Source organism: Carassius auratus, chromosome 49 (genome assembly GCF_003368295.1).
Source record: "Carassius auratus strain Wakin chromosome 49, ASM336829v1, whole genome shotgun sequence".
Taxonomy (NCBI): Eukaryota; Metazoa; Chordata; class Actinopteri; order Cypriniformes; family Cyprinidae; genus Carassius; species Carassius auratus.
In genome coordinates this window covers 14,371,556-14,397,786 of record NC_039291.1, presented here as the reverse complement: position 1 = coordinate 14,397,786, position 26,231 = coordinate 14,371,556, and the positions used below count along the sequence as shown (strand labels likewise).

The window sequence follows — 26,231 nt, the reverse complement described above, 5'->3', positions numbered from 1 at the left end:
CAAGATTGAGCAAATATTTGAACAAATTCACTTCTGAGACGACATGCCACTTTCACCAGGGTCGGTAGAAACCCAGCGAATAACATGCAGATTTAAGATCAATGGACCCAATAATCACTAAAGATGGATGGAAATAGAGATGAAATGAGGGATGTCTGGGTATAATTATTAATAAAGGAGGGTTTGTTAGACCAGGCCTTATGTGCGTGTGCTCAAAGAGAAAAGAAGACATTGTCCTACTACTTTGTGTGGGAGGGATGATGAAGATAAAGGATGAAAAAATTAAGGGCTAAGGAAAGATAAATGAAGCAGGAGATGTATTTTGTCCCGAGAGAGAGAGAGAGAGAGAGAGAGAGAGAGACATCTAGCCTCAGCTGCAAAACAGTGAAGTGTGTCATGATCACACTCAAACATGCAAACTTAAAACATGACATGCAAATAGACTGTCGGTACACATTCAAAACTACACAAGAGCATGCTACAAAAGTGTTGCGTGTAATACATCTACAGTAAGTAATGCTGTAATGTGTTTCAATAAAGGATAGAGCGTGGCACCACAATTTGTGACTTGGATTCAATTCCTGCAAATCACACAAATGATAATAAAAATACACCTTTATGTTAAAGCCCATACTGGACACACACATGCTGATAAAATGCACACCTTGAAGTCAATTTAGATAACAGCTTCTGCCAAATACATGAATGTTTTTTAAGTAATGTGTTACAGTTGCATCTATTAACAGCGATAAAGCATCCCAGGACGATGTGGGATCACAGTAATAAAGGGACAACAATGCATGCAAGCACTGCATTACAATGAGAAGGTTACAAGTAACACCATTGTTTTTTTTTAGTTCAAGTAGCTTTAAATGTTAACATGCACCAGTGACATGGGTTCAAATAGCAGGAAACACACTTGCTGATAAAGCATACACCGTTAAGTCAATTTGGATAAGTTTCTGCCAAATGAATAAATGTAACAGTGTTCTTTGAGTTAATGTGTTACAGTAGGCATGCATTTATCATCAATCACTCATGTAGAAAAGAGAATACTGCCATGCAAGAGACGTGATGATGGATCGAGAAGACATTTCAGAACTGCATGAGATCAAAAGCACATAAAGTAGCATTTTTATGTGTTACGATACGAGGGATACAAGTAACACTGTTTTTCGTTCATGTAGCTCAACTGGTGGAGCATGGCATTACCAATGCATTACTTTTAATTCATGTACATGAAACTCACTCTACAAGACATCATATGAGATATGATGATGAGCCACACTTATAGCGCTCCATTCTGAGAATGCAAATGTAACCTGAAACATTATACATTATGAATACAACACTTTATAAGCAGCATTCCTCATCACCAACACACACACTGAACAAATATTTTTTTGTCCACTGTAAACTCATCAATTATCAGCCGCACACGTGTCCCAAGAGGAGGTCGCCGCTCCACAGACTCGAAGATGGATGGAGATAACATTCTAGAATAATGTGAGATCAGAGCAGACAGGGACGCCTTTGTCAGCACATCATTTATAACTCGATGAAGTAATACAACCAGGTCTGAATCACAACACTGAACAAATCCAGGCTTCAACTAAACCACGTAGGAGCAGCTCAGACCTCATCCATCTCCATCCAAGAAGAGAAACAATGTCCACAACCAGCTGCAGAGATTGTTCAAATATTCTTCTTTTCATAAGTGCCATCCCAATGATTTCATTTTTGCCTTTCGGGTGCAGATGAGCTCTAAGCAATCATAAGTTCAGAAGTTATCTGCAGACAGCGGCTGCATTGTCGAACGCACAACCTTTTCGCCAAGGAAGTGAATGACACAACCGAGATGAACGCTCAATGAAAGCATTTTAGCTCAACAAAGCACAGGATCTTTACAAATCATTCCAGAACTAACCACAAGCTTTATCTTTGCACAATCCGGGCGGTTGGGCGACATGTCATGACACTTTGGATGGCTGTAAAGCTCCTACTGTATCAAATACGTATTGTGAGCAGCACACCTGAGGCGAGAGCCATGCAAGAGAGACGCTTTATCACAGGAGAAGTGTATGTTTCAAACTGCATGTTTGATCAGGTGGGAAAATGTCATTTATATCGCTGTGATTTTTTCTCAATTCAGCAAATCATAACATGTAACAAATCTTGATCTCGGGTACTTTCCTAGCCAATTTTATATGTAGAGTAAAAGTTAAAGTGCACCAGCATGTACCTTGATTTGTCCTGATTAGTCACATTACATCATTTCCTCCAGTAGCAATACATCATACAGACATGATCTCTTTCACGATCTTTACAACACGTAAACGTCTGTTTGACGTCTGTAAACTGATTGAGTACAAGAAGACACTTGTTCTACGAAGAGGACAAGCACTGTACTGTATTTGTGCACCTGATATGTTTTTATTCACAGACTATTATTTAAAAACTAAAAAATTTGTGGAAAGTGATGATGCACATCAAAAGTGCACAATCTATGCATACTGGTATTATCCGTAAATTCTTCCAAAGAAAGGAGATTTACTGTTTGAGTTACTGTGTTTTGTGTGTGTGTGGGGGGGGGGGGTGTACAGAAGCTCGTTTCTTACACAGAATTGTAAACTTTTTTATCTTACAATTAGGTCTGCAACTAACGATTATTTTAATAATCGATTTATCTGTTGATTATTTTTACGATCAATCGGTTTATGTACTTATATTTTACTTTTGCCCATTTTTCCCCCAAGTAAATTATTAATAAAGGGTATTTATCATTCAGCATAGATTTTTAAGAGATTTTAACCATTTTGCATTGTCATATCCTCATCAAAAATATACCTGGAGTTGTTTTATTATGTGTTAGTAATCCTTTGTCGAACTCTTCTGCAATCAAAACACTGACCCATACTCTAGCAAATTTCACAAGGAGATTTCAAATAATGTTTTCACATTATTGGCATTCCTTAGAGCTCCTAAAGTAGTTTAACATCCTGAACAAAGCTTATTAATGAATCTTTCAGAACATATTGAATAAGGATAAAACTGAATAAAATTGCAGTACATAGCATTTTATTATTTACTGGGAAACAGCTTTATAGCTTATGCTGTGAAATTGTAAACAATCCTTCGAAAAAAGTGTTCAGTCATAATCAGGCTGCATGACTGAATTATGAACTTATAAATGACAAACTGATCACAGAACATGTTTGTAAAGCTTTAAATGTTAACTGTTAATAAGCAATGTTATCAGCTTTTACGACTAAACATTTGCAAACAACATTGTACTGGAGAATCTGTACAAATAAAAGTCTTAGGGGCCGTTCACATATCGTGGCTAAAAATGCATGGAAAACTCTATGCGTGCCGCTTTCTCCTTCTTTCCAAAGCACTCGGGCAGTTGCGCCCCTGAGGTGTCTGCCTTTGCTAAGCAACCATGACGTGCTCTCTCCATGAAGACGGGGAAATTTCAGCGAAGGATAAATGGATTTGCAGCACTAAAAATTGCTTGCAGTAGCTCTGCTACTAAATTTATTTCAAAATGGCAATCCATATACAACTATGATTAGCTGTTTCTTTATCTTGGCTGAGCTTTCAACGTTGTTACGGGAAAGGATTAAGCTGGTTGGTTAGTTCTTGTCACATGACCCGCGGTGCGCTTGCGGCTCTCTGAAAAGTTGAGATGTTTTTAACTCGATGCGGTGCGGACACGGATTATGACACATTGGAAATAACGAACTTGAGCGCGCAAAAGACGCGATATGTGAACGGCCCCTTAAACAGTTCAGTAGTGCAGAGTTTACAGGTTACTCTTCTTTTTTGAAGGCTCAAAGTAAAGTACTCCCACATCCCGCTGAATGCTGCAGAGAAGCATGTGACATAAAACGAGGCCAGCTATTGGCTATCTGCTACTTCTTCTGCCACATACACACTACTGCCACACTTTGGTCCCCGCAGATTCTGAAATATGCACGAAATGAGCCGCTTACGGCAAATAAAAGTTATTTAGAAACTAATCGATGACTAAATTAGTTGACAACTATTTTAATAATCGATTTTAATTGATTAAATCGATTAGTTGTTTCAGCTCTACTTACAATTAAGACTTCTTGCAATTCTAAGTATATCACAATTCTTACCTTTTTCCTCACAATTCATAGATTGTATCTAGCAATTTGACTTTTTTTCTCAAATTGCAAGATATGAATTCTATTGGCAGTTGTTGGAAATTGTGAGATAAAAATTCACAATTACCTTTATTTGTTATTGAGTTGAGGAAACAGGCTTCCATAGAAAAAGGCATGCATAAAATGCAAAACCTGTATTCAAAGATGTTGAAATCTACACACTTCCCCGGAAATCCTTAGTTGCTGATCTAGTATGACATGCTGATTAAAAAAAAATTATGCATAATTTCCTGTTAACTGTAAAGAATGTCAGTTGACCTTAACATGCACCATTTGGTAACAAAATTAACTGGCTGTAATCAAGTATCAAAAATATTTAAAATGACTGAAATAAACCAGACAGTGTAAAATAAAACTGTGCAATTTCACACAGCACTCATTATTAGCCGAGAAGCATGCATGTAACAGCACGCCTGAGAGCGCATGTGTGCACCAGCATTATTAAGTGACAAGCTCAGCTTTCACAGGACGGAAGACAATAAAGACACAGGTCTGAAGGGACTGATAATATGCAGACTTCACCGTGACCTCTCCGTTCCCCTGCTGTGTCGAGACTCGCCCGCTGCTTGTTGTAGAATTAGATGCCAGTCTGATTCTACTTTGATGGGTTTAGTCAGTAAACAGCACTCTGATGCCCTTCTATAGATCAACTCAACAGAGAGATTTAGGAGAATGGTGTGGCCTTGAACTCACTGCTCCATTATTTCTTGAGGTCAGACATCTGACTTGAAAAGCTAGCACAGAACGATCATCCTCACTGAGAATCATCATACCAGTTCTCTTTCAACATGGAGGCATCCTGTGCCTACTCGTTATATCATTTTAGCATATTTTAAATTATTAAAAAGGCCTTGCTAAAGAATATGTGAAACCTGGTGGTTTGAAGGATTGTGGTAAAATTACACTTGTGCGCTGCCTTGTGATCCTTAAATACAGTCTTTTCATGTCATCTGATGATTCTTGATCTAAATATGCCTGACGAGATTTTTGTTATATAGACTAATATTACACAGAATGACGTTTTTTTTCTGTAAATCGTAGGCAAAATGTAAGATAGTCATTTTTTGCTCTGGAAAAATAAACATAAACAAGTCTACAAAGACATAAAGACATTGACATAAAGATGCATTACATTTTTATTGTTTGGTGCTTGAAAACCCACACATATTACTTAGTTCATATAAAAAGCAACATTTGAAAGCACTTAACTGAGTGATAAATGTCTGCTGCAATAGCTGAAAACAAATGTTATTTAATTTAGTTTAATCACAACAGTTGCATTGTAATTGTTCTCATTTATTGTCTCTTTTTCATGTTAGACCTGTGAACAACTGCATGCAAATCCCACACAGGAATACTTAAACTCAATAATAAAAACTGTGTAATAACAAGTCTTAACTCCTTTCTAACTCCACTTCCTGTAAAGGACATGCACTCTACACTTGCACTAGAATCTGTTTAAGATGTCAGAATACATCACGATTGAATAAAACGCAAAAACTTCCTACATTTTGCATTGACAGGGACATGCTGAGGAGCTGGAAGAAGAGATTTTACAAGTACTTCAGCTGGAATACAGCATTATAAGTCCCATTCACTTACTCAAGAGAAGACAGCACCACAAATGTTTGTCATTATTATCATTCAACCAACACTTGACTGAATCACACTTGAAACGCTCAAACTCCCCGACATACACTTTATTTCTGTTCAATTTGTTTAAACTGGATTCATCATATTGCAACAAGGCCCATAAAAAACAATAAACCCCACTCACTGACCTCATGAAACTGGGCTTCGCTTAACAGAAGAGTTCAGTGAGGACACAAGGAAAGAAGAAGGAGAGGGAAATGGCAGACTTGACATTTATGAGAAAAGAATGAAGAGGGGAGGAAAGCTGTTGAGGTAAGCCTTGAGTCTTAGCCTCAGCATACACAGTGTTTGCCAAAGGCTCTCGCAGGGCAGAAGCTAGCATCACGCTAGCTGTCCTGGCTCTCACAAGAGAGGCGAAAGACAACAGATCCATGCCAAACTGAAAATAGTCTTTCTGGTGAAGCTGGTTGACCACCGAACTCCTCCGAAGCTAGTTATGCAAAGTTAAAGTTCCTCATTAAGACATTTTTAAGGTACATAATATTGTTTCGGGAGACTCCTACAACAGGTTTACATGCACAAAAGGTCACAAAATATGCATTTAATATCACCTAATTTCCTAACAATTTTCAAATGATTTGTTCAAAGCAGTTCTGAGATTCAGTCTAAACCCCTCCTTTCCGTGAGCCTGCTCTGCTCTGATTGGTCAGATGGCCCAGTCTGTTGTGATTGGTCTGCCACGTACAGAACATGCTGCCATAGTACAGAACATAGAACCCTTGATAGAAATCGATAGAATTACAGGATGATTACAGGAGCAGTTGTCGGTAAAATGACTGGAACATAAAGAAAGATTAGGGCTGTACTCCTGATGTAAAATAATTTTAACCATTGATTATTTGCAGCCCCATCGAAATGACTTTCACAGCGTACGACCAAGCGTCTTATCAACAAGAACAAGCTACAGTGTTTGAGGGAGGGGTCAGGCTGTTCCCGGTCAGCCAATGGAAGAACATAGGCAAGAATTATGCAAACGAGTCACTCTGTGATGAGTAGCCATCACAGAAGTGGAATTCGAATTACTAACGACTCGTTGAGACGGTTCAGAGTCATTTATTTAGTTTGGGAGGCAATAACTTTAACTACACTTTTAGCTTTACAATTTTGCAGATCTGCATGAAAGGCAATACTGGAAATGGCATAATAGGGACGCTTTAGGTACACCAATATATCATAATCAGCAATCTCAAATAAGTGGGTTCCTTGTATGGTTTACGGCATTAGTTGGTCATCAGCTCTGTTGGTTTCGTCAGCATTTTCAACAGTGGATTTGGACTGGGTTTTCTTATTTATTTTTTTGTCCCGAAAGAAGTGGTTGTGTAATGTGTGATGTCATGTTTTGATAAACGAATCACTGCTTGAGCACTGAGCCAGCGTGGAGCACCGGGAGTCCCACAATAGACTGTGCTGCATGTACACCAGATACTGAGATAATCAGCCAAGCAATGAATACTTAAAATCACATAAGGATGCAATTGAATGAGCCTATAATGATACATAATTTAAGCAATTAATGCATTAGAGATGAGATGTTTCTGTCTGTAGTATAAATACAGAACGGATTGGGGTGAAGGTAGACTGTGTGCATATAGAGTCTTTTAAAGGGGGTTCAGAAAAGAGACAAAAAAAACAATGAGAGATGTGAACAAGTGCCCATTTTGAAGGAAAGTAGGGAGAAAAAGAGCACAGCTGTAAAAGGTCAGTACATCAGCCAAACTCATTCTGTGTGTGTTTTTATTCGGATAATTTTCTAAATATTACTGTTATCGTGTCATGAAAAGTAGTTTTAAAAGTATCTCAGGTGAGAATGTATTTGAATGTAGCAACCTCACCTCGGCTAGACCTTCTGACATTTGCCGCTGGCTCTGATGTCTCTTTAGTGGTTCAAGAAAAAATATAATTTGTTTGGGGTAAAACGAAACGTTTATTATCTTTGGCCTATTAATATTTTGTCATATAGCTCCGGATGAATGCTCACTGACAGCATCAGTCGATCCTCCATGTTGAATGAGTGACTCCTGAGCAGGCTCCTGATTGGTTAACATGGCGCGAATTGATGCCAAAGTTCAAATGTTTTAACTCTGGCGGCAGATGCGAATTCACGTCAAATGCTTAAATGCACAAAAAACACCATTAGGGCTTAACGTGGGTATCGCACGAAACGCTCAATTCGTGTCATTCGCACAAACTAGACGCGCGATTGAGGCGAATTTGCGTCTTCCGCACCGCGCTAAACGGCTCATTTGCGCCGCGAGACCTCCAAATGCGCATAAACACGCCTTTGCATTGATTTAACATTTAAATAATTTGCGCCAGATGCTCTATTCGCGTTGGGCGTGCACAGCATTAGAGTTGATATGCCGACGCAAAAGGCTTATTGTCATGGTTGAACTATATATTGGGCAATAATGTTGCCATTATTGCATATATGTTGGGATCAGGGCTGGGACAACGCGGCGAGGTCATCGATGACGTCGACGCAAAAAATACGTTGACGAAAAATATGTGTATCGATTCGTCGACCTGTTTTTATTTCTCTAAAAAACGTTTGCAAAACGTTTACCTTATGTAAACCAATGGCCGGATCAAAGCCTTATTCGATCGGTTAGTGATGTAGAATAGAATGACTGACAGGGCGCGTAGGCTATGAGAGAGAGCCCTGGCTACGCGCACACTCACAGTCTTCAAACAACACGAGCGCTTCTTGCTCTCTCTCTCCCTTGTGCATATTAGTCAAAATCATAAGACACGACAGAAAAAGGGCGGAACGCCAAAGTTTCACGTGGAGCATTCAGAGATTTTTTGTTTTCCTCCATGACAGGCTGCTGGCTCCCACTGTTAATTTTTTTCGTTTTTTTTTTTTTTTTTTTTTTGGAAAAGCACTCTCTGCATTAGCTTAAAGCCCTCAAGTTTGCATTGGTTACTGTATTCTTTCAATTGCTCTAAACAAGTATTTTGGGTGATCTTTATTATTGAATGCTAGACATAAAGTTGTTGTTATTTTCATCTGAAAGAAGAACCTGTTTTTCAGTACGCTAGGCCCTATGTGTTCAGTAAACTTGTTTAAGTAAGCTATGTGTTTTCAAGGCTTCAAGGATTTATTGAATGCTATCTCTATACAAGTGCAAAGTAATGCATTCTTAGTCGGTCTTTTATTTTGTAATTTTAAGAGCAATAAACATATATTGCAATGTTTTTCAGATATGTCAATCAACATGTATAAATTGTTTGTAGTCAATTAATGGGGAGATAATCGAAATCGAATCGGTGTGGAAAAATTAATCGTTTATCCCAGCCCTAGTTGGGATTAAATTTTTCAATGTAAACAGTCATAACAGTTTTATTTATATTAGACTATTTACACATTTATGAGCAGGTAACCCTAACAACGTGTTTGTAATGCTTTTATACTGCTTGTTTATGGTTGGTTTTTGCAATACCTGTGACTGTACTTTTATTTTTCTGTTACGTGTTTTTTATTGTTCAGAAATGGGTAGTTTTAGGGTAGGGGTGGGGTTACATGCTCCAATGAAAGTATACATTTATATAAAATGATTTATATTTAATACAAATGCATGAAAACTATTAAATTAAGACAAACAACCGAAAACAGTGGAGGACTCTGTGATTCGAAAAATGACGCTGAAGGGGTCATCAAAAAGCCACACCAAGCATCAATATATGACGAGTTGGAGTGAGACTGTGTTGTTTAATCCTATAAACTCTGGCAAAAATACACAGGCAGAATTAAGGATATCTATAATAAAAAAAATATCTGCACAGCCCTTAACCTTTTACTACAGTGAGCTAAAAAGCTAAATTAACAAAAACAACAACAAATTAAACCAAAAGTGAACAAACTGCATACAATACATAAAACAAGGGGGGAAAAAACTAAGCTAAAAATAACACCTAAAAAACTTAACTTTAAAAACATTAAACTAAATATAACCAAAAATAGGATAAAATAAATAAAAAATCAAAACAAATCAAAAACACACAACAAAAATAACAAAACAATGAAAAAACCAAACATACCAAAAACCAAAGTAACACCAAACAGAACAAAAAAAATAAATAAACCCAAAGTGAACAAAACACATACAAAACATAAACACCAAACCAAAAGCAAACCAAATACAAAATAACAAAAAAAAAAAAAAAAAAAGAAAAACGAAGGAAAAAAGTGAAGTGAAAAAAGTGAAGTGACATTCAGCCAAGTATGGTGACCCATACTCAGAATTTGTGCTCTGCATTTAACCCATCCGAAATGCACACACACAGAGCAGTGAACACACACACAGAGCAGTGAACACACACACACACACACACACTGTGAACACACACCCGGAGCAGTGGGCAGCCATTTATGCTGCGGCGCACGGGGAGCAGTTGGGGGTTCGATGCCTTGCTCAAGGGCACCTAAGTCGTGGCATTGAGGGTGGAGAGAGAGCTGTTCATGCACTCCCCCCACCCACAATTCCGTCCGGCCCGAGACTAGAACCCACAACCCTTCAATTGGAAGTCCAACCCTCTAACCATTAGGCCACGACTTCCCCTTCACCACACAAAACAAGACGAACACCAAATAAAACAAAAAATGTAAACAAACTAATGCAAAGCACCCAGACAACACCGGTGAAATTAAGACACAGATTGTGAACACTAATTGGGCCATACAGACACTGCATGGCATCCTTCCAGATGTGTGCAGTCAAGAAAATTAATGTGTTCTGCCATATTTATTTAGCTTAAGTTTATTTAGTTTATTCTGCTAATATTAGCTTTGGTAGTTCTGTACATTGGGCAGTCAGCCAGCTTTCCCTGCAGTAGCACTGGGCCATCAGCACATCAAAAGATCAAACGATTTTAAGATTTAAAAAAATTATTAATAGGGGTCGTATACTAAACTTATTGCAGTAGTCCACTGAATTGCATAGATAGGTATAACATTTGAGTACTGAATAAGACAATTCAAGTCTTCATGATCTCACAGACACAACCTGTTTACTGTACAAACACAACATTATACTGTTTGCATTTCTAATACAACCCTCTTTCCTTAGCTCAAGTATGCAGACCTATGTGCCACATGCAGCAGAATATGTATTTTATATTGAAAGTTACATTTTCAAATGAAAATGGCAACATGATTGTTTTATGAAGTATGCGTTCACATGTGCTTCATTTTCGCTGGAGGAAACAGTTGTGGTGTGATGAGGGATGAACGCAGAATCATATTTAGGCTATTTAAACAACACACTAACAATGCACTAGCTAACTAGGTTTCATTAATTGCTAGCATTTATGCCCATGTAAACTTTAAAGTGAACGTATTATGCCATTTCCAATATTGCCTTTTATGCAGTGTGTAATGTAGCAGTGTGTAATGTAGCTGCATTTATGACTGTAAAAGCATATCGGTGTGTGTCAGCCTTAGTTCATTCAGTAAATACAGTTAACAATCTAGCTTCTGAGTAGTAAATTATTAACCCAACAATAGCGGGGGCAGTTTTTTTTTTAAAGTGGGCCGCGCAAACAGTGTGTGGTTGTGTGGGCCGCGAGTTGAAAAAGGTTGGGAACCACTGGTTCAAAGCATAAGCCATATTAGATTTTAACCCCTAAGAAAATGTTATTAAAGTTTATTTAAAGTTTATTTAAAGAAAAACAAAAGTATGTTTACTTTTCCCCTTCTGTACTGAAACTGTGCCTGTGACGTCAAAACCAAGGTACATATCATGTTTGTGTACCATTACTACTCTTAATTATATATATAAAATTATACATAAATATATATTTTATTATTTTACTCTTTTCAGATCAGATCATCACAGTTAAAAAGATATATGTACATTAATATTTTAAGGGATTTTTTTTTTATTTGGGACAACCAATAAAATAATAATATACATAAAATAAATAAAAAATAAATAAATTACAAATCAAAATATACAACATATTCTACTTATATATTTTTGTTATTATATTAAATTATGCATATATATATATATATATATATATATATATATATATATATATATATATATATATATATATATACACTCAAAAAAATAAATCGTTGGTCTAACTTAATATAATTATGACACCTATTTCCACACATTTGAATGGTGTTGTCTCAACTTAATTTAGGCAAATGGAACCCAAGAGCAAAATTCATTTTGAACCAACAAGATCAAATCATTTTCATTTGAATCATATTATCGTATTTATCTATAAACTATTTAATCTTGTTGAGCCAATTAATCTTAATCACTTAATTTAGAAAACCAGAAATATTGTGTCAACTACTATCGTTAAGTTAATTGTACAACTTTATTTACATCAAACAAATGTTTAATTGTTGACATGTCTATCAAAATGTAATTTACTGCACAAATAAAATGTTCTCAAAGTGAATGTCAAAAGTTTCTCTTTATTCTTATTTCAAGGCAAATTTTCAGGTAAAAAAATACAAAAAAATATCATCCAAGATGAACAACATTATATTTCAATGTATATGCACAGCTAGAGTCAAGATTTAGTCTTTTGAGGATACACACGTAAGGTAACTTACTCCAACATCTTGTTCTTAAGGGCTGGTACCTTTAGTGAAAGTTTTTGTCCATCCAAGATAAAGAACACTTTCTGGATGACCTCAAATGTAGCCTTGAGTTCTTGTGGGTAGCTGAGGTTCAAGGCGTAAGTAAGTCCAAACAGCATGGCCACTGCTACACGTTTTTCAAAAAGCAGAGAACCTCAGTCCCTTCAATCAGGATACCAACGTCCACAGGTTTATCTCCTGGTTGGCGACTATGGATTGGACGATGTAGATCCCCATTACCATCTGATCTATGGCTTCTTTAGCATTCATCCAGTCGCAATCCTGGGCAAGACAAATAAAATGTGGTAAAATTGGACTACTGGTAAAATAAAAATTAATAAGAACAATTAATAAGAACAAATAATCAAACTACAAGCAACATTACAAATAAATACAATAGATCAAAGATTCAAATAAAATAAACAGTGCTTTTCAGTTTTTTTCAGATATCTAACTGTAGTTTTTTTTTAGTGAAAGTGAAAAGTGAAGTGACATACAGCCAAGTATGGTGACCCATACTCAGAATTTGAGCTCTGCATTTAACCCATCCGAAATGCACACACACAGAGCAGTGAACACACACACATACACACTGTGAGCACACACCCGGAGCAGTGGCCAGCCATTTATGCTGCGGCGCCCGGGGAGCAGTTGGGGGTTCGATGCCTTGCTCAAGGGCACCTAAGTCGTGGTATTGAAGGTGGAGAGAGAACTGTACATGCATACCCCCCACCTACAATTCCTGCCGGCCCGAGACTAGAACTCACAACCCTTCGATTAGGAGTCCGACTCTCTAACCATTAGGCCCCGACTTCCCCTTAGGTACAGAAAATGGATAATCAAATATAAAACACTGCATATTATCTTTACTGAATAAATTAAAGATTAATCATTATTGAAGTAACATCAGCTATTCAGTCAAGATTAGTTAGTAATTTCTTTGTCATTTCTTGTGTGATTTAACATTAAAAACACAGGCAGTGAGAATAGTTTTTTTGACGATCCAGTACATACTGTTACACATACAATGTCTTTCTCTTTTAATAAAACTTCACTTAAGACATAACAGACTATGTTTGCTTGGATACTCACCAAGACGGTCATGTTGATATAATTTTTGTACGAATTTGGCCTCTGAAGCACAAGACTTGAAAGAGAACTCAGTATTTGCACGTTTTCTTAAAAAAAAAAAAACATGTGGGCGCTTTGGATGAGCACACTCACAAATCATCTCACAGTTCTCTTTTGCGTCTTGCTCTTGAATGTTTAAGTTAGCAAGGCTTAAATGAGTTTTGTTTACACAAAGATAGCAACAGCGTTCATGACTAGACGTTAGAGCAGCATACGGCACTCGCATCGTCATTAGAGGTGGACCGCGGTTCAAGTGCGTGCCGAACCATAAGTAGAGAATGGTACGGTTAGATTTTAATGTAAACATAAAAGTGAAGAAGAGAAAAGCAGTTGCTTACATTGTACTCCTTGAACAGCTGTAGATGGTCCTCCTTTAAGTATACACACAGTGCTTTTTGAGGATGCATTCTCTTTCCATGTCTACGCTGTTGTTCTGTAAAAAAAAACAAAAAAAAAAACACAAAAACATTGATTATTTGACAATATCATATCGATAACCAAGTATAACAGGACATGCAATCTATATGAAAGTTCAACTAATAATAAAAATTCTATCATTAATTACTCACCCTCGTGTCATGCTCGAAGACATTCGTTCATCTTTGGATCACAAATAATTTTTTTTTTTAATGAATTCTGAAAGTTTTCTGTCCCTCCATAAACAGCTATGCAACTGAGACTTTGATACTTCAAAAAGTACATAAAGAGATCATAAAACGAATCCATATAAATTGAGCGGTTAAGTCACATTTCTCTGAAGACTCGCTTTATATTATGAACAGATTTAGATTTGCAATTTATTCACATATAAACATTCATCAACTCATCAGTTGTGGTGAACGGAAGCATAAGCATGTTTGTTTGACATGTGAGAACCAATGAGGTTCATTCTCGTTACGCAGCACGTCTGAGCTTCTGTTTTTGGGCATCAATCAGGTTCAGTTGACCTTCCGTTGATGTTTGCTGATCAATGTTTATATGCAAGTAAAAACCTAAATTAAATCTGTTCATCATACTTTCGAACATCGAACTTATTAAAACATCAAAGTCTCAGTTGTGTCGCTGTTCATGAAAGGACAGAAATCTTTCAGAAATCATCAAAAAGATCTTCATTTGTGTTCCAAAGATGAACGAAAGTCTTCCGGATTTGGGATGACATGAGGGTAAGTAATTAATGACATCATTTTCATTTTTGGCTGAACTAACCCTTTAAGAACATCACTAATACAGCTTACCACATGAAAAAGTTTACTAAAACCCAAGCATGGGATGCTGTTTATTGCTCTTGTAAACCTGTAAAATAAAAATAAAAATATAAAAATCATTTTTACATAAATTTGCAGTAGGGATGCACCGAAATGAAAATTCTTGGCCGAAACCGAAAACCGAAAAAGAGAAAACCAAGGCCGAAAACCGAAACCGAAACACCGAAATAAATTATGCCAATTATTAGTACCATTGCATTTATTGCTATGACCGTGTACTAACTTTACTAAAATTAAGACATTGCAATTGCATAAATTAATATTAAAGTTTCAAAGATAATTACAATTACATAACTTATTAAAAAAAAAAAAACATAAAAATACATAATTACAAATGATGCAAATATTTATTAAGCACATTGCAACAATGCACAGTATAAAATAAAATTCAAACTAAAAATTTATCCCACTCGTGTATATTTAATAATAATGTACAGGCCTACTGGCCTGCAGAAAGGTTTTAAAATGAACAGTTCTCTCATAAAAACAAAGTGCATTTAGGTGAAGTGCATTTGAAATGTTTCTATGTAAGACTAGAAAGTGCATTACTTCTCCAGTTGGCAAGACTGTTATCACTTCTGGGGATGAGGACTTCAGACAGATAACCATCTAGCTGTTGAGCAGTTGAGCTTGTCATCTGCCTGACATTTGAGAAATATTTGAGAGAGTGTATTTAAATAGGGCCAGGGCATAAATAAACATTTTTATCAAATTAAAGCAGAAATCTAGCAGAAAATCTAGCATAAATATGGCTACAATCTGATATTATGTATTTATATATGTTTGTGTGTGTGTGTAAGAACAAAATAGCCAACGTATTATTATTATTTGAGGCATTTTCTTGCAGAATTCCACTGAACATATCAGACAACGATGGTGCATGCCCCTCATCTGGTGCAGAGACGAGTCTTTTTTTTCTGCGCTCTGATCTGTCTCCTGCGCTTGGCGCTTCTCCGTCTCCACACGGGTTCTCCACATCCAGCGCGGCCTGGATCATTTCTCGTGCGCGCTGCCTTATTTCCGCATCCAAGTAATGGTCTTTATAACGCGGATCAAGCACATTCGCGATGAAGTGCAGAGGATCCGAAAAGATTTCAGTGAGAAGTGTGCTAACAGACTCTATAAGACTGTACTTTTCTTTGTTTTTACTTCGTGGTCTGTCTTAATTTCTTTGTTAGGAGACGCTTTAGTGCTGCGAATAAAGGAATACGAAGAGAGAGTATGTTCTCACTGGTGTTAAGTGAATGTCGCGGGGAGCTCGTGGTCTTTGCTATGCAGGTGCACGTGCAGGTCGCGGTTTCTGTTTGCGTCATCACAACATTTCGGCCGTGTTGTTTCGGTGATAAAAGTCTATCGGCCGAAAACCGAAAAGGCCATTTTCGGCCGAAAATTTTCGGTGGCCGAAATTTCGGTGCATCCCTAATTTGCAGTGTTCTCATCTTTACCTGAACAGAGAAATCTCCTACAGATTGCTCAGCAGCAGTCGTCTGAATGAAATGGCTAATTTCATAACTGAAACAATATAGTAAAATAACTATCAAATTGTATGAAATCAGAAAATTACATTATCCATTCGTATGTAGGTTATGAAAACATTAGGTATTTCCAAGCACACACTAATAAAACACTTTAAACTTTCCTTTATTTTATTACAGTAATAATGAGCCATTTTTCTAAACCCATTTAAGAACATACTTAATACAACTTACCATGTGAAAAAGTAGACTATAACCCAAGTATAGGATTGCTATTTAATGAGCTCTTGTAAAAACCTGTAAAATAAAACGATGTTTACATAAATTTGCAGTGTACTTGTATTTACCTGTACAGATGTTTCACCTATTACATGCTCAGCAACAGTAAAACTATAATATATACAAACACAAAACAATTCTGAAGAAAACGGGCGATCCTGCTCTACCGACGAAACCGAGGCTGATTTTCCCATGCAATATGCATTATAACTGAAATCTATATAAAATGTAAATGCTGCCCGGAAGGGAAGTTTCGATCATTATATTTCATACAAACAAATATCAAATTGTCTTTAAATCATTCTCATTCAATTACAGCAACTGTAACAATAATACAACGTATTACAACGCGTGCACCCTAATCCTGTGCGATCATAGTCAAATGACACATGCCTAGTACGCATGTGCTCTATACTGTATTCCACGCCGCCTGGCTGCTTGTTGATTAACATCAAGCATATAATTGTATTGACATCATTGTTTGTTAATTCGTTTTTACATTAATTCGCAGTCTTCTCGTCTTTACTTGTACAGAAGCATCACTTAACAGTACGCTCAACAACAGAAGCCCGAGTACGTTAACTGAAACAATCTAGTAAAATAACGCTTGCAACAGGAATTAGAACTAAGCAAATACCGCATTAATGTTAAATTATGTACATACATGCAGGCGTTTATATCGATTTACTATGTTTTTATCGAGTATGAACATGTGACTAATAGAGTAATTCAAATAATCCAATAAGCTGTCAAATATCCGCTTAATGTTGAATTCTGACTGATTTAAATAGTTTTACTCTCTATCAGCACAATGCAGACAAAGAAAATAAAGGATTTTTGAACTTACCAATTCTACAGCATTCCACCATAGACTGGACTCCACCACATAATGGCGCCCGCGATAACTGACGAGGTCACGTGGATTTCCTGTCATCAGCGCATGCGCAAAAGTAGTAGTTTGACTTGAATCATTATTTTTTGTTGTTTCGACACAAATGAATTGAGCTCTTTTAAGGTTGTATGGATTTAGTTCAGACTGATTTAAAATAATTGTGTACATCCCTTAAACTGATTAATTTTATTTGTTTCAAAATGCTCTATTTATTTTTATCGAACAACACCCAGATTTCATTTTTTTGAGTGTATATATATATATATATATATGTGTGTGTGTGTGTGTGTGTGTGTGTGTATACTATTACATTTAATAAATAATTAGTTTTAATAATTATGCAATTATAAACTGAATAATCAATCTCTGGTACACAAAAGAGACTGTATTTGAAGAACACCCACACACAAATCATCTCCACCTGCTTCACACTTAAGTACGATTGGTTAAGTGCTAAAATTGTTGCACACAATCCATTAACCTTGGCTGTGACTGCACCATTGAGATGTTGACTACTGGATACGGCAGCAAGCCAATCAAACAGACGACTAGACATCAGTTTTCGGTAATTCTACGTCAGGACCTCAGCGAAGGAGATTGAAGATTTGGCATGTTTTAGAAACACAACCGCTTCAGCACGCAGCAATCAGAGCTATCTCTCATGCATTGTTTATTATTTCATAACCACAAGTTATGCATGCCAGAAGGAGGCTCAGGCGATGCCAAGAGGAACATAAGGCTGTGTGTCGGCATCACAAAACACTGCAACCAGGAAGTGGACATATGGCACGATGCAAACTCAAACAGTAAACTGTGCTAATGTTATCGTGTGTAGAAATCATTAGAAGCTCCGAGGTGCTGAGAGGAGACATGAAAGCTCCCCGCGTGGAGCAGATTAGTATGGAAAAAGCAGTCTGTGCTTAATTACCACTACATTTACCGTAAACCGTGACCACAGACGAGGCCTTAATCATAACTGGTGTGTTCTCAGTCAATCTTACTTTCTCTTACCCGTATATCAGGTTTGTTTTTCTTCTCTCATCCCAACCCTGTTACTCTGCTTTCATCAGTGACATCATTTATTTATCTAAAAAACATGCCTCTCTTTCCTGAGAATAGTGCTTTAAGCTAGAAGTAATGAAGTGCCTTGTCTAGAGTAAGTGAGTAAATTTATATAAACTGACCTTTTTTTTTTTTTTGCTAAAGCCAGGGTTCGTTGTTTTCCAACATCACTGTTTTTACTTAAGACTAAGAGGCTGACAGTGCTTGAAGAAGCAAGATTACTACAAATCATATGCATCAGAGACTCGTTTTACAAGTAAATACACAGTAGAGAATAAAAAGTTATACAAAATGTATAAACCTTTAAGTGTGTTAAGTTTTAACTCTTTAACATTTTAAAAATGTGCCTGTGTTACACTGAAGTATATAGACATTAAAGTGTGTCAATTTTACAAGTGTATGCGCTGACCAACATTTGACATAACTTTTACAATTTAAAATGGTTTTATTATTATTATTATTATTATTATTATTATTATTATTATTATTATTATTAAAACTTTTTTTTTATTCTTACCCAATATTTACCACATTTATATCCAAGATAATGATTAATTTATATATATATGAAATATATTATATAATCATTTAATTAATCATATACTATACATATTTCTTTATATATATATATATATATATATATATATATATATATATATATATATATATATATATATATATATATATAATTATTTATTTATTTATTTTTTTTAAATAAACAACATTTATAAATATCATTCATTCACTTATTTATTTTTTGTTTGTAGAATGTAGAAATTATACATACACACACACATACATACATATTTTATATATTATAAATATATAAAATTGTTATATTTATAATATATATTATTATTATTTTATATATATATATATATATATATATATATATATATATATATATATATATATATATATATATATATATATATATAATAAATTAAGCCCCTTATATTTAACTTTAATTATTATTCCAGTCTGTCCAGTCTTACATTTACACCTTTTTTCAGAGATCCCACAAATAATTCTGCAATTACAAAATACACACTCCATCTTTGTTACTAAATATTTCTAAAACGTTTTCATTGTGTAACCATGACCTTTAACTCTATTATAAGCAAGTGTGCCAACATTTCAGTCCGAAGTGTATTGATAGCGTCGCAGAAGGCTAAATTAGTGTCCTTGGTCTTCAAATAGAAGGACTGGCTGAATAAATACAGCACGAGAGGATGAAGGAATGCCTGTAGGGTATCAAAGAAAACAAAATTAAAGCCATAATGGCATTAAATATGACTGAGAGCCGCTTGAAGACTCATATTTCTCACCCTCTAGACATTAACAGATGTGATTGCACTAAAAGCTTATATAAGAAGCACTGATGGAGCCAAACGAATTAAGTCACAAGTGTGAAAGAGCACGACTGAAGATGGTTTTACATGCAGGTGAACTGAAATGTGCTCAAGGCTAAATTGGTTTGACAATGGCGTCCTCTAAGGCCTGATGAAGCACTGAGAGTTAAAATAAAGTGTCTCTGAATGAGGCCAATTTCAATCACATAAACACATACATTCACAAAACACAAACACATATAAACCGTACTGACTAACCAGTAGGTGTTTGCCAAAGAAACCCAGGCACGGATCCAACATTCACAAGTCTCAGAGCAGGATGGAGCAGACCAGAGGAAAGGTGTAACAGTGAAACCAGAAAAACAACAGAAGAGGCAAAAATCAAGACAAAACTCTGCAGATGCACTAAAGAAAGTGTGCAAGGAAAGAAAGGAATTGATGAAAAGGAGGTTTGAAGCGCTCTATTTTGTAATCTTTTGTAACGTAATCTTTGTATTCATGTTAGTTTGATGTAGTATTAAAAATATATTTTTTTAATTAAATTGAATTTAAACACTAAATTATTAAATGTCATGTGGTGCAACCCTCTTATAAAACCATAACACTTAACTTATCTTAAATCTATGTGAGTGTGCGTATCTTATTCATTATTTTTCAAAAAGTGTTATTTTAATAAATAAAAAATGTCATTATGTTTTTGGATAGTTACACCACATGACATTTTACAAGAAAATTGCCTGCTTGTTTTTTTTTTTGTTTGTTTTTTTTTTATGAGAAACAGTTATTAAGTCAGGGTCTGCTGTTTTGTTAAAATATTTCCACCGAGAAATAACACTAAAGGAATATGCCAAACTACTCAACTGGATTTTCTTCTCAAGAGTTTCACTCTTTTAATGAAAATTTCATTATAATATTGACAGCTGCATCACCCTAAAATTTATTTAATGCTCTCAAAAATGAACAAAATTACTTTTATTTCAGAAATTAAAAACATGCTTATAATAGAATGTCTTCATGTAATTGCATGTATAAACTGATTTTTTAAAATTGGTTTTATATAAATAAATAGATCTGCAGAAAAAATGAACGCCACGTCATTGACTCATCTACTACTAATAATAAGTAAATATGTGTCTCCTCCTTTTATAAGTAGACAAACTGAGCTCCAGCAATATAAACCTAAACTTGTTGAACCAGTATTTCACTGTGTGAGATGAAAACCTCTATTTGCCAGTAAAAGTAACAAAGGCACAGAGAATCAGACTCAGTGTGTGAGAAGAGGAGAACAGTAGAAAAAGATCATTTTTCCCATGGGGCCGCATAAACCGCAGCTCTGCACACTCCAGGAAGTGTCCAATTAAACAAACAATGGTCGTGCACTTCATGATCCACTTCAAAGACCACGTCTGGCTAAAGAGGCCTGAGTCAGACGAATCAGTGACAACTGAGCTACAGGAGGTGACAAAATGTACAGAATCAGAAATAAATAATCACATGACAGCTTAACTTATTAAACAGGTGTTTACATTCACCAATCCAAATTAGTGGTCAACCGAGTTTATTGACAGCCGATACTGATGCCGATATCTTGGAAAGTGATAGCCGATATAAAGCCGATATATATATATTTTTTTTAATTAATATATAAGAAATTTGATGTGGAATGGATTAAAAAATAAATGTTTAAAAGAAACATACTTATACTTTAGATGACAGTATTTTTCACAAATAAATAAATATTTAATAAAATTATAATATAAAAAAGTAAACACTGTAATCAACAGAGCACTCAGTATTCTGGGAAGTTTGTGTGCATTGGGAATCATATTTTTCAAATAAAGGCAGGATAACCATCATTTTACATACAGCACACAGAGAAAATGACATGAATATAACAGTGGGCAAATGCATAAAGTGCAGCATAATTTGAAATCACGAGTTTAAAGTCTGCAGATCGCACGTCCCAATGAAGCTAAACTCTCCGTTAGCATTCAATGCACACGGATCGAGTGTCACGCAGAGATCAAGCGATCATGCAGGATACAAATGCACACTTCTTTAGATCTCACAGTTGGGTTTAACTAAGTTTGCAAGGTTTTTGAAATTAGATGTTCATTAGTCAATCAAAGATTTGTTTAAATGATGTAAATGCATATTTGCTGAAAGCTGATGGCAAACGAGAAAAAATTCCCTTTCTATTACTACCAATATAAGAGCAATCGTTATAATACTTTTTTGTATGCATTTTTATTCCTTTGTTTAACCGTTCTGTCTGTTTATTAGACAGACTTCTGTGCGTGGACAGAACTGTTAATGACGACATCAAACATGAGGGAGAATATGAGCACTGTGTGTTCAGGCGCTTTCGTTCTCAGCGATGTCAAAATAAAAGTCCCGCCACAAACACATTGGCCAGACAGAAAAACTTATCGGCCGATATTTGAAAAATGCCAAATAATGGCCGATATATCGGCCTTGGCTATGAAAATGCCATTTTTAGAAGGCATGAAAACACAAGCAGGTTTCAAAGTGCAAGTTTTTGTAAATAGAACAGCTAGCATCTCTATGTAAACTTTTAGAAAACGCAAATGAAAAACCTTTCTGTTTTGGTTTATATCGTTTGAACATCCCCTTAGGCAAACATCAACCGTTGACGGAATAAGAGGTAGAACCACACAAACAAAACTGTGATCAGAAGAAAAGCAAATGCACACATAAAAAAAAAAAAAAGCCTGCATCAGTGATATTTTTTGGAAAGGTCAAGCGTTACAAAACCTCCATTTCCTTCTGACTGAAGTCACACTCTACATGCACATTAACAAGCACTCCAGACGCCCTTGAGCTTTGACAGACCAGATCAGATTTTACCTGTCCGATCTACTGTGTGTATATCTCCATAAAGGACACAAACCAAACTCTACACTGAGGTGACATCCGGGAACAAATCCACTGACCCCTATCCTGACATATTTATGAGCTAACATCTCTTGACAGGGAAGTGTTCATCCAAGAAGTGGAGCCTCAACTATCTGACAGATCAATTCCCATGAAACTTGCAACAGAAGTTATCTGCCGTTTTTGAAGATCACACAGTATTTTGGAAACGGATTCTGCCATGAATGAAGTCTCTCAGCAGAGCGTTCAATCCTTCTACAGCCACTTTCCTTTGATTCGGACAAAATCTGATGCCACTTTTCAGATGCTCTAGATTAGACAAGCCTGAACAGATCTTTGGAAGCATCTTATTTATATTCTTTCAGACGGCCAAACTGTGTTTTGTTGTTGTTGTTGTTTCTTCGTTGCGTGTTTTGACATTTTTATAAGTCATAACTACATACATTATAGGTTGTATGATTTAAAATAAAGGGTTTTTAGTTTTAATTATTCTAGTACTTAAAATTGAATTGCCAAGGGAAGTTGGGAATGTACGTGTATACACACACACTGCATCACATGACATTTTGAAGAATCAAGACTGAAATATCAGCATCAGTAATGGTTTAAAAACCCATATACTAGCAACAATTTACTTTATTCACATGCACATACTGTAATACCATGATCTTCACATGGTACCCGAAAGTATTTCAAAGAATGCCTTTAAATTATTCAATTGTAACTGGCAGCAGGAAGACAGCAGCGGATCTCAATCATAATTAGCATTAGAGTTGTGTGACAGTGTGTGATTACAGAGCTCATGAACTGTGTGCTTGACCTTATGATGAAGGCGAACGCTCTCAAACGCCGCACGCTCATCTGTGAACACACACTTCTCTGGTAGTAGTCTCACACTTTCAAAAACATCCTTAAGGGACATTCACACACAATTTGTATTCTGCTGACTTCCATTCATATGCATACAAGTGATAATTTTTGTTAAATAGAAATCTTTTCTAACAATATACACTACTGTTCAAAAGTTTGGGGCCAGTCATTTTTTTTTTCTTTCTTTTTTTGAAAGAAATTAAAACTTTTATTCATCAAGGATGTGTTAAATTAAGAAGTGATAGCAACGATTTATATTGTAAGAAAAGGTTCATATTTTGTATAAATACTGTTCTTTCTATTATATCAAAGAATCCTGAAATAAATAAAAGTTTATTCGTTTCCACAGAAATATTGTGCAGCACAACTGTGTTCAACATTGATAATAATCAGAAATGTTTCTTGAGCAGTAAATCATCATATTTTCATGATTTCTGAAGATCATGTGACACTGAAGACTGGAGGAATGATGCTGAAAATACAGCGGAGCATCACAGAAATAAATTACACTTTAAAACATATTACAATAGAAAACAGTTATTTTAAATTGTAATAATATTTCAGATTTTACTGTATTTTTGATCAAATAAATGCAGCCTTGGTGAGCAGAACTGACTATTTAAGAGTAGTATATATATATAAAAAAGGCACATTTAAACAAACTGGATCAGACACACTGCCAAATGAAAGGTCTGTAATGTTTTACAGAGTCAGCCGTGTGTTTGTTCAGGTGTCATGTTAATAAAGACCTTGTGTGTCAAACAAACAGGTATTACCTCATAATAAAGATGACAGGAAATCCAATACTGGTATGTAACTGAAGATTTCCAGCAGAGAAAACAACTCATTTCACACCGGCCAGTCAACTTTACACACACACACAGACAGTCACACACACACACGCAGTCACACACACCAAGATGATCTGTTAAATCTCATAAATGCAAAATTTTTGCAGAGTTCTGTCATTGCTTTAAGCAAAAACTAAACCTGGACGATCATAAGGAATAAATGCTTTTGTTTTTGAGTTTTCAGGTCGTGTGTGTAGCCAAGGCCTAGCATGTGATGCATGTTTCATGACGGTTTGGAGCCATAACCTCACGTATGGCTTTCCCATTATATCTCGACTTATGTGACAACTCCATGAATTCGATTTCTGTAAATTGAGGACAGAAGACGGAGAGGAAACCGGTTCCTGCGTCACAGATGACTGGCAGAACAGCGTGTGTGTGTTGATGGAGATAGAGGATGTGTGTCACTCTGTGGGAGTCTAAAGACACAAATACACTGCTTTTATTCACTGAAGGATGCATTCAATTGAGCAGAAGACTTTAAATACTTTTATTATGTTGCTAATATTTCCATTTGAAATAAATGCGATTCTTTTGAACTTTCTATAAATGGAAGAATCCTGATAAAAATGCATAAATGCATCTTCCACAAATATTGTCAACACTGATGACTGAGGAGTGTTTGAGGAACTGAATTATGCCAAGTCCTCCTTCAGGTCTTCTGACACAGAGAGGATCACATTCATGCTATCTGACGCCAGCGATAGAGCAAGAACAAAACCTGTTCGGTCAAAGCAATAACTCTCTCTCTTCAGCACTGAATGAGGAGCACAACAAAAGAAGGGAGTTTTGTTTCTCTCTGACAAAAGACAAGGAAGGATATCTCTGAAAGCGATTCATTATGAAATGTTGTAACGCTGTTGTCTGATAAATCCATCAGCTACTACGTTTACACACCGCAGCAGGAAATAAAACACACACTAGTGTAATCATTACATTATCATCTTCATGTAACAGTGATTCATTGAGTTTGCTCACTGCTGTGGGATCGAGATGTGCAGAGGCTTGTAAACACCTCCCTGATGCAAAAGAAATCATACTGTACCTGAGTTTACCTTCTGTGTTAATGTGAAGCAGTAAAAAGATTGTATAGTGCTGTGTCCAACCGGTGCAGTCTGATTCTGAAGCAAATGATTCTTATGAACGGTTCTTTTCAGTGAATCAAACACAAACAGTCCGAACAGTGTGGCCTGATTCACAAACAACTAAATGAATAATTATTTTTAAAGAAAAAAAAAAAAAAATACAGTGCAACCAGTGTTGCCTGATTCACAGACACCTGACTCTTATAAACGGCAGCCTAATAATTCACTCATTTGACTCCTAAGATCTGTTCTTTTTAGTCAAATCAAAAACATACAGCGCAACCAGTTCAGCCTGAGTCACAAACAAATGACTCTTATGAGTCGGTTCTTTTCATAAACAGTTAATCAAGGTGAGTTACTGCTTTAAATTAGTCTGAAACGTCGCCTTGCATAAATACAGCATTAGCAGAGAATGCATTTCATGTTTTAGCAATATAGACATTATCTGGTACAATGCATGTTCACAGTGATATATACACACCAGTTAAACACATCACTGGATGCTCACTTCAGGGAATAATACCTGCAGAAACAGCATGCTGCGATCTTTCTTTGTGAACACTTCTCAATTTAACAAGCAACGTTTTGTTCATTTTCCATTCATACAGTAATAGCATACACCAAGTT

The 26,231-nt window shown here is 35.9% G+C and overlaps 1 protein-coding gene and 1 long non-coding RNA gene across 5 annotated transcripts in view; both read right to left on the bottom strand.

Annotated features, from left to right (window-relative positions):
- Positions 1 to 26,231, bottom strand: part of pard3aa (par-3 family cell polarity regulator alpha, a) — a 408,430-nt gene that overhangs the window by 360,418 nt on the left and 21,781 nt on the right. The gene's annotated exons all lie outside the window — the stretch shown is intronic.
- On the bottom strand, positions 11,912 to 17,707 carry LOC113066324 (uncharacterized). Its single transcript, XR_003279148.1, has 6 exons — positions 17,445 to 17,707; positions 16,553 to 16,615; positions 14,814 to 14,871; positions 13,917 to 14,011; positions 13,540 to 13,625; positions 11,912 to 12,729 (listed from the first exon to the last, which is right to left on the bottom strand). It is a non-coding gene; the product is annotated as an uncharacterized LOC113066324 (long non-coding RNA).